Source organism: Musca vetustissima, unplaced genomic scaffold (assembly GCF_032173495.1).
Source record: "Musca vetustissima isolate MV318-11 ecotype Yass unplaced genomic scaffold, APGP_CSIRO_Mvet_v1 utg8719, whole genome shotgun sequence".
In the NCBI taxonomy this organism is placed as follows: Eukaryota; Metazoa; Arthropoda; class Insecta; order Diptera; family Muscidae; genus Musca; species Musca vetustissima.
Window position 1 is genome coordinate 35607 of NW_026885849.1, and position 10124 is coordinate 45730.

Below are 10124 nucleotides of genomic sequence, written 5' to 3' on the forward strand. Positions count from 1 at the left end.
GCATCATTTGCTTATATCGAATCAGAGAATTGGAGGAAAACATTACTTGAAAATGATTTGCAAATAGTCAAGCAAAGTATATATATATATATATATATATATTTTAATTTCATTAAGCAAAATTTCTTGGCATACAATTATAAATTAGTGAGGGAGCACGACGCAAAACACTTATTTTATTCATGTTTCAATCGAACCAATATTGGCAGCATGGGCTCCATTTACATAAAATCGGACGAAACTATATATATGGGAACTATATCTAAATCTGAACCGATTTATCATATCTGAATCTGAACCGATTTAAAACTTGGCATATATCAATCTAGACCTAATTCAGTACTCTGTGCAAAATATGGTCTCAATCGGATCAATATTGGGAGTTTGGTGCACCATTTACATACAATCATACGGAATTATATATGGGAGCTATATCTAAATCTGAATCGATTTTCTCCAATTTCAATAGGGTTCGTCCTTCGGCCAAATAAGTGGCATGTGCCAAATTTCATTCAAATCAGATGATAAATGCGACCTGTATTTTGTTCACAAAAATACATGGACGGACGGACATGCATAGAAACGAAATGATTCTATGCTTATTCTCAAAAGTAACCATGCATTTATCTCAATTCCTTTGGCCTGTTACAAACATAATACCCTGTACCACATTGTGGTGGTACAGGCTTTATTATAAGTTTTAATATAAGTTTGTAAGTTTTAATTATATAATGAGAGATAAGAGTAGAATATAGAATCCTTGTAAGTAATATTATTTTATAGGAATATTTAGATAAAGATTTTGTATGTGCATATTTCGAATAAAAGATTATTAATGGTAATTATTTCAAGGGGAATGATTTAAAGCTTCACTGAATATTCTCCATGTTAAATGGTACAAGGTTTTTAAGTGAAAATGTGTCAGAGTGTAACATGTAAAAACGTCGCTAAGATTTTTATATAGCATATAGCATCTACAATTCCGTTTGCACCTTGATTTTTCTCCATGTTAATACAAGGTCGAAATCAATTTCTTTGTCGTCCCCCATTCTGATTGATGCAATTTTTTGTGGTGGTTTGGCTTTCATGAATATGCAATTTAAATACATCAATATTTTCAAAAATCGTTTCTAAAACATTACAAACAAATATTTTTATTTGCTTTTTTTCATTTTAATGGATTAAAAACACAAAATTTCACATAAAAATTTGTTTCAGCTTACTTCAAACACAGCAGTTGTTTTTCTTGAACAACATTATGTGTTGCGTTTGAATCATACCGCTGGCTTAACTGTAAAGGCAACAAGTCAATTTTTCTAGAAATTGAGGTTTTGATACAGTTATGTATAATAAGACAACATACATCGATTTAAAAAATAGAAATACAGTTATCTAATTTTTTATTGTTGTTTTGTATTGATGAGTAAACGCGCTAAGTACAATTCAACACGCGTTGCTGGATTAACAAAATCTCCCCACCAAAAATTATCAATATTAAATAAATTATCAATATTGGCCTATGTTTCGGGTTCTCATTAGGTGTCGAATCTTCCTACAAAAATATCGATATCTGTTCGCGATTTGGTATAGCTTCCATATAAATGTACTGCCAATGTGTGACAATTTGACGATTTCGGTATGTACAAGGTCCTAGCAAAAATTTCCAGTAGCCTGTTGTTTGATATTTCATTTTCTGTTGGCAGTAATTTACCATGGCATAAAACCAATATGGGTGGCGTAGGGGATGATAGATACCAAGCAACGGCTCTGATTGGCTTTAACATGGCGAAGTCCAGGCTTATCTTGGTCCCTCTTTCATCTCAATTGTGGATCTCTCCTGATCTCTCCTGGATCTCTCCTGATCAAGCAACGAGAAATCAAATTGATCATGTTGTGATAGACGGAAGGCATTCATCCAGTGTTTTAGAAGTCCGATCGATCCGAGGAGCGAATATCGATTCGCCTTGTGGCAGCCAAGGTACGCACCCGTCTTGATGTAGCAGCAAAGGTGCGAACTAACACAACACGGAAACTCGACGTCGAAAAGCTGGAAACACAGCAGGTGTATACCACCTAGCCAAGATGAGGTCATAAAAGCAATTAATCGGCTCAAGAACAACAAAGCAGCAGGAGCCGATGGGTTACCAGCCGAACTATTCAAGACTGTAGGCCAGATGCTGGTCAGGAGCATGCACCAGCTGATTAGTACAATTTGGCTAGATGAATGCATGCCCAATGATTGGAACCTCAGTGCTAAAAAAAGGAGACAAGACGATTTGTGCCAATAAATCGCATATAAAGTGCTATCCAGTCGCATATAAAGTGCTATCCAGTGTGCTGTGTGAACCATTGAAGCCAATGGTCAATGACATCATTGGACCATACCAATGCGCCTTCAGACCTGGCAAATCCACCATTGACCAGATTTTCTCATTGCGCCAAATGCTGGAAAAGACCCACGAAAAACACATCGACACATACCACCTATTTGTCGACTATAAAGCCACAGAGGTTTTTAAAGCTATGTCTACGTTCGGCATTCCTGCAAAATTAATACGGCTATGCAGGATAACATTAAGTGGCACAAGATCAGCAGTTAAAGTAGGAAAGGACCTATCGAAGGAAAGGACAACCGTTCTGTAACGAGCCAGCTAAGTAAAGTAAGTATAACACCAATATAAAAGACTCGATCAATTTGAAGTATTTTATTTAAATCGACATTGAAAGTGATTCTATGCATTTTCTCAAAAGGAACCGTGTGTCTATCTCGTTTCCTTTTGCCTGTTACAAACATATGTACAAAGACATAATACCCTGTACCACAGTGTGGTGAAGGGTATAACAAATTGCATTTACAGATTTAAAATATTTATTTAAAAAAAAACAGATTTAAAAAAAGTTAAGCCAGCGATATTCTGTTGAAACAAAAAATTTTGATTTTATTTCTGTTTGAAATTAAGCATTTATACGAATTACATTGTTGAATATTACGTATCCTCAAAAAAAAAAAAATAAAAATAATAATAATAAAATAAATAAATAAAATAAACAATCACAGTGATTTTTATTGAAACTTTCAACAAATAATTTTGTGTGAATATATGTGCAAATTTCTACCTTAAATCGTGGAATAAAAAGCTTACTTAATATTGGGCTACCGTTATGTGTTATTCTTATAAATATATTGGGAAAAATTTAATCAAAGTCAAACTTATATGTTCATTAAAATTTTTGAAATGTAAATTAATTTTCCACGAATTCAATTATTAATAAAGTTATATCACGATTCGTCAACGTTGTCTACAAGCCAAAACTTTGGTGATAAAAAATGCTAGATTTTGTTTCAAAAAATTCTAGAAAATGCTAAAAAAATAAAAAAAGTGCCAAATAAAAGTGCTAAATAGTTTATAGACAGAAATTTGTTTATTTGTGCTGTGTTAGAAATTCTCCCTACTAAAAATCAATATTGGTTAATTTTTAGGGTAGCCCTGAACAAATATTATCAATGTGGGTCCATACTGTACATTTCTTAAAAACTATTAAATATAAATATATAGTTTGTTTTGAGACTTGACCTGGATTTTGATGTAGAATATTTTATGTTTTGACATTATATACCTAAAATTAAGTTTCATGTTACTTTAATGCACATAGTCGAAAAAATACTGGGAAATGTCTTTGACCAAAAAATACAAGAACATTTTGAATTTTTGGTTCAAAATGTATGACTATATATTCGGTATATACATTATATACACAGATTTCTCTTGTTCAGTGACTTATGCTAAAAATTGATGGCGAATATTTTTGTCCCTTATACCATCCTTCTAAAACGACATCTTGTGGGAAAAATGGGTAAAAACTATTAATAAGTACGATATTAACCCTAAAATGAGTTTTTGTTTCTTTAAGATTTTAGGCTGATTTTTGAGTTTTAGTCTATTCTGAGACTTATAGTAAAACTTTATGGCGAACACTCATGGAAAAGGGGACCGAAAAGACCCCTTCAATGAGTCGGTGAGGGTTAAAGTTGTATACCAAAATATTCCTCGATATTTTATCAGTAACATTGCCGAAGACACTATATACCTAAAATGCAAGGATTTCAAGAAATCATAATTCGAAAATTATCAAAATTCTTGAAAAGAGGGAATATTCCCCTCCCTTTTTAGGTTACATCCCGACGTAAACTTAGCCCCTCTTTCATAATCTGTTGGAATTTCCCGGTAATTATTTTTTTGTGTTTCACAGTGTTATAAAAGTGTTTATTTTGGTTGCTGTGAATATTAAAAACTTTATTTGTGACCACCTTATAACAAAATATGGCATATTCATGAAATGGTTAGAGGCGAATGTTATGTATAAAATTAAATAGGTTATTGAGGGCCAAATAGGAAGGAGAAGATAGATTCAGAACATACAATATCATACAATACTTTACATAAAATTTGCAATTAAGTGGTAAAAACGTTATTCGAAGCGGAGATATGGGAGAATTGGTTTTAAAATATAGCTTTTATATAAATTGTCAAGCTATTTGAAGATTATACATATTTATAAGATTATTTGAGACATAATCTTAAAATCTAAATTTAGAGGTCACTTGGAAAGTTCAATAACAGCCATAAAGTTAAGGCCCGAAATTATAACATGGACGATACTAAATTGTACATATGGGAAGACAATATTTTATATATATCTCTGATGTGTGTTTTGAAAATTTTGTGAATGATAAAAATGTAATTTATTAGTAACTAAAGTACAGAAAGTTAATTTTTTAGAGACTTTTGGTATGGTAGGTACCTGAAACATGGACCAACAACTAAATTGCAACACCTATTACGCCCAATTTTGAAGTAATTTCGATGAAGACATGAACATTTTCATGGAATTTGGATTAATATAAACAATTTTATAGGTCCAAAAATCGGATTTTTCAATTTTGGTCCGATCTACCAGTTTTTGGTCTGTTGCTTTATAGGCATTAGTAAATATAAATTTCCAATTTTCATTGAATTTGGTTGAATATTAAAGATTATATAGCCAAAATAGTAAAATTTTCAAGAACCTTTGTATGGGAGGTATATCAAATCTTGGTCCGATCTATCCAATTTTTGGTCAGTTGCTTTATAGGCCTAAGTGAATGTAAATTGCCAATTTTTCTTGAATTTGATTGAATATTAAAGATTTTATAAGCCAAAAAGGGTGACATTCTCAAGACCCATTATATGGGAGATATACCAAATCTTGGTCCAATCAGTTGCTCTTTTTTGTCAGTTGCTCTTTAGGCCAATAGTAAGCACATGTACCAAATTTCATTAACTTACGATAACTCCTTCAATTTTTGACCGCTGTTTATATGAACTTGCGACTTAGTGCGCCATGGCATGGTGTACCTTTGAAATAATATCAGACAAAATTAAGTATTAAGTAAGTGTTCGTATTAATATTACTTTAAATGGCTGTAAGCAAATTCTGTAGGTTTGAGTAGGTCGTCTACTATTAATAGAGGCATAGTTGAATGCCGTAGGTTCTCTCTCACATCCGTTTGTTTGAAAACAATATATTTATTCGATTAAAGAATAGAAAATAGATGTAAATCACGTTGAATAGAACAGGAAAAATAAAAAGATATGTAAGCCGGTTAAAAATTGTGTTCGGTTAATAGGGGCCCGGCTTATCGAAGTTTAAATATATTTATCTTTAATATTTCTGATATTCTTTAGAATATTCTTTAGAATATATGTATAATAATTCTACATACAATAAGATGTCTCCTTACATGTTATAATACCAACAACAGCAGCAACAAAAATGTCAATTATACAAAACTTTAATCCGTTTACTTGCCTTTGGTTGTTTAAGATCTATTAATGCTCTATCAATTAATTGTCGACCGCAACATGTATTTGTTCTCATCAGTTGCGACTAACTGCTACTTGTACTCTGGGTGAGTGCATCTTATGTTAAATCTTACAAACTTTTTATATTACGAGCATTCCCATTAAAGTTAAAGTTTTCCTTGTGGTTGCTGTATCAACTTCAATTTTAATCTTACACCAGTTACGTGTGTGTATGTTGGTGGATTGTAGCCAGTTTGCGTGGTTTGAGCTATGACGAGACAAAAGCTCTTTCAATCCAAACTTTGTTAAATGTTTGAATACAAGTTATAATGTTTGGATGCTGCCATTTCATTTCCCTCCACTATCGCACCCTACATGGCACTCGAGGGCATCGTTAGTCGTAACGCAAAGTCCGCCATCTGCTCTTTTCGTTGCGTACTTCGGAGGCGAAGTAAACAAAGCATGGATATCTGTGCAAGCGCCATAGGAATAGCGCATAACGATGTCGGCATCCATCCGGCAGCGAGTGATATTCTAATTTTTTGTTTCACTTTTGGATGGCAAACTATTGGCTGTTTTTTATTCAGATTCATTTTTTTTTTGCTGTGATTAAAAAAGAAACTTGTTTGTAAATTCTGCAGATACTTTATTTTGTGGTTGGAAACTGTGCATCGAGTTAGGGCAGACAGCAACAACGTTTCCATCACACTTAATGAAAACACTTGAACAAAGGGTTCCACCATGCCGCCGTCTACACACAAGCATGTACCGGCAGGCAGGCAGATTGGCGAGCCAAACGCTCATAAAAACCCATTACACTTTTTGAAAGTTTTACATTTTCGTTACCGCCAATCATGTACCCACTGACAAAAATAGACTCCACTTTTGGCATAGGTACAAGAAATAGGTGAATATTTTAGGTGAGATTTAATCGGTTCGTTTAGACGGTCGTATGATTTTTGATATTAAATCTAACATATAAATTGATATTTTTCATTGATCGTACAATTCTCCACATCTTTGGTGCACTGATTTATTTTCTGTATATTGTTCGTAAATATAATATTTTTAATATTTACAGTACTCGAGATTTTTGGGGATAGTGTAAAAAGTATCCAGAGATGGGTGAAATATAGTTCGTAGTTAAAAAATACTGTGTAGTGTCAGAAGTTGAAATGAGCGAATAGGCTGCAATTTAAAAACTATAAATATTAGTCTAATTATCTTCTATAAAAAAATTATAACATTATATCACTAATCTCAAATGGAAAGAGATCAAATATCAAACAACAGCAAACATAAAAAAAACTCCGCCAAAAACATTTATTATACAATTTGAAGATGTAACTATAAAATTACAAATACCTCAATATGTCAACTACCGATATATACAGTATTATGTGGTAGTACGTTGTTCGTTCTTTGAAAAAATAATGTTCAAAATTACAGACACTCAGGTTGTAAAACGGGTTAAGAACTTTAACATACCGAAAATTAAACGGGAAATATGTGAGGCGTCTTTTAAAAACGTTAAGCTATAGTGCACAATTTCTGGGAATAAGTTTTTCATTCACAGGAATCCGTTAAGTCAAACTCTAAAGGAAAAAATACCAAACAATGGGCGATACTATTATATGGGGGCTAACTGGAATCTTGGACCATATTGATAATTTTTGTTAAGTGGTTTCGATCATCCGAAATAAAAAAATTTCTGGACCAAACTCCCCAAAATACCGAATATTGTGGGAAACATTATATTGAAGCTACTCTAAGAATTGACCAATATTGATAGTGTTTAGTAGGATTCATTCTACCAAATAAAAACCCGAATGCCAAATTAGATTTAAAATAAAAACACGCCCAAATCCCACACAGCATCAAAAAATTCGGAGTACTATTATATATGTAGTGAGATTTTTTGCTCAATACATATCCCTAATATTAAATATTGGGGATACCGTTGTATGGGATCTAACCTAAAAAGTGAACAATAGGAGTAGTAGTAATGCATGTGCAAATTTCAAATTTTAAATTGTGAAGGGTAAAAAAAGCTAACATAACATTGGACTACCGATATGAGGAAGTCTTATAAATATATTGGGAAAATGTAATTAAATGTACTGTAATGTCTCATTATGTGTGCTCTGATAAATACCAAGGTATTACACAGATATTTGATGTAGGATATATGATGTAGGATATACAAACAAATCTAAAATGGGCAAGACAACGTTTGCCGGGTCTGCTAGTTTTTAATAAAAATTTAACACAAACAATCATGGCATAATAAAAAGGTAGCCCATTTAGCGCAGCTGATGTCTCGAATAACTGTCAAAGTGCGTAATTTCTACTTGAATTCGATGTGCAATGTTGCCAACCATGTGAAATATCATAAGGAAAAATTTGACAGATGATCAAGACAAAATCAAAGGTTTTTGTTTTGATACATCACCTACATAAATCAACTAAGATGGGAAAAATAAGTAAAAAGAATAAAGTTACGGTGCAGGGAGTTAATAACCCAGTACCGGCGGCAATCGTTGGTGAGGTCACAAGCCACGTGTCGTCGAGATCAAGCGATTGTGATCCGGCTGTTCTAGGTGTGGATGCCTTGGCACCTACAGCCGTACCTGCTACAAGTGCATCAACTCCAAAACTAAACGTTGACGAACCGGCAATTCTTTTGGCTAACGATAATGTCAAGACTGATGAAAATCAGTCCTTGGCTGACAGGACTGCAGTTCTTGGAGGGGACGACCTACGCGGGACTCTACGCGCTATCCGAGATAGTCTAGAGGAACAAAATAAGGAACTCTTCGACCAGTTAGACAAACTGGTACCGGAAGGGCAATGTGGGGACACACTTCCGGAGGAACTGCTATTAAATCTTACCCTAACTGATGATGAGCTGGACACCACGGTGATCCCAGCCAAGTCTACACAGGGGGATGGCCATAGCAGCAACGAAGGAAATGTGGACCCTATTGTCCAACCGACCTCCAATCTGTCTTCAGCAGGTCCTGTGTCGGCACCTGCCGACAAACTTCAGAGGCAATCTGCAACAGAGGTGATGTCCGACGATGGGGAATCTGTTGATCCCCCGGAAACGGACAGTGGCTCAAAGGTTGGGAAGGCCCGAGAAGTGACGGATGCGAAGCACTACAAACGTGCTGTTTCGTATCTTCGCAAATTCGTGGGGCGAGACGCGAATTTGATCTCGGAGAGGGAGGTTCACCTCATCAAGGGTAAGATGAGATTTGTGAGGAAATTCGAGAGAATTTACCCTCACGCTCTCCATCGCGAACTCGAGATGGACAAGATCTCCCTCCCGAATCTCACTGCTCGCACAAAAATAGTAGAATCGGCGAAGCCCACTGTCTCTGACAAAGGTGCTAAGCCGACTTCTGACCCGAAGCCCAGTGCTGATCTGACCCCGAGTAAGGAAGCACAGGAGAAGGTTACTGAGAGTACCCCCAAGCAGAATGTCACCCATAAGGGTAATCAACCTGCGGAGGGCTCTATCTCAAAGCCCGATTCTGCGCCTAACGACAAGGGGGAGGAAAAGGCGCTGAGTGGATCCAAGAGTGGTCGAAGCAGGAAGAAGGGAAAATCAGCGAAGGAACCAGCGTCTCCTGGGAGAGCAGATGTCGCCCCACAGAATAAATCTGTGAAACGTATCCGCTCTTCGGAGGGTCCTCAACCCTCACCCAAGAAGACGATGACTTCTCGTCTGGTAGACCCTTCTACCTCTTATGCGGCTTGTGTTGGACTACAAACGGCGGAGAAACGACCGAGTACGGAGAAGGCTTCAACCTCCTCTGGAAAGGCGACCTCCAAGGCTCGTGGTCAACGACGTAAGCCGTATGAAAGACCAACTAAGGTAGCCACCGATGAAGACCTTCTTGTGGCAATCATAGACAAAGCTGATCCTCAGGGTAGAATCAGTGAGAGTCATTGGTTGCTATTTGAAGGAGCCCTTCGGTCGGCTATCGTCTGTGGGACGGACCAAGGGGACCGACAGTTTGGTAGTGCCTTCATGCAGAAGGGTGCCAAAGTCATTAACTGCTTAAACAAGAAATCCAAGGATTTCCTTGTGGAAACTGTTAGTGGCTTTGGCGCGCTCTGGGAAGGAGCTAACCTTGCAGCGGTCTCCCTAGCAGAAATCCCGACAAGACGAGTCCTTTCGGCCTGGGTTCCCCCACCTTCTGTGGATAAGGAACTCCTGTTGAAGATGCTGGCGCTACAAAACCCCAGCCTCACTACTTCGAGTTGGATTGTGGT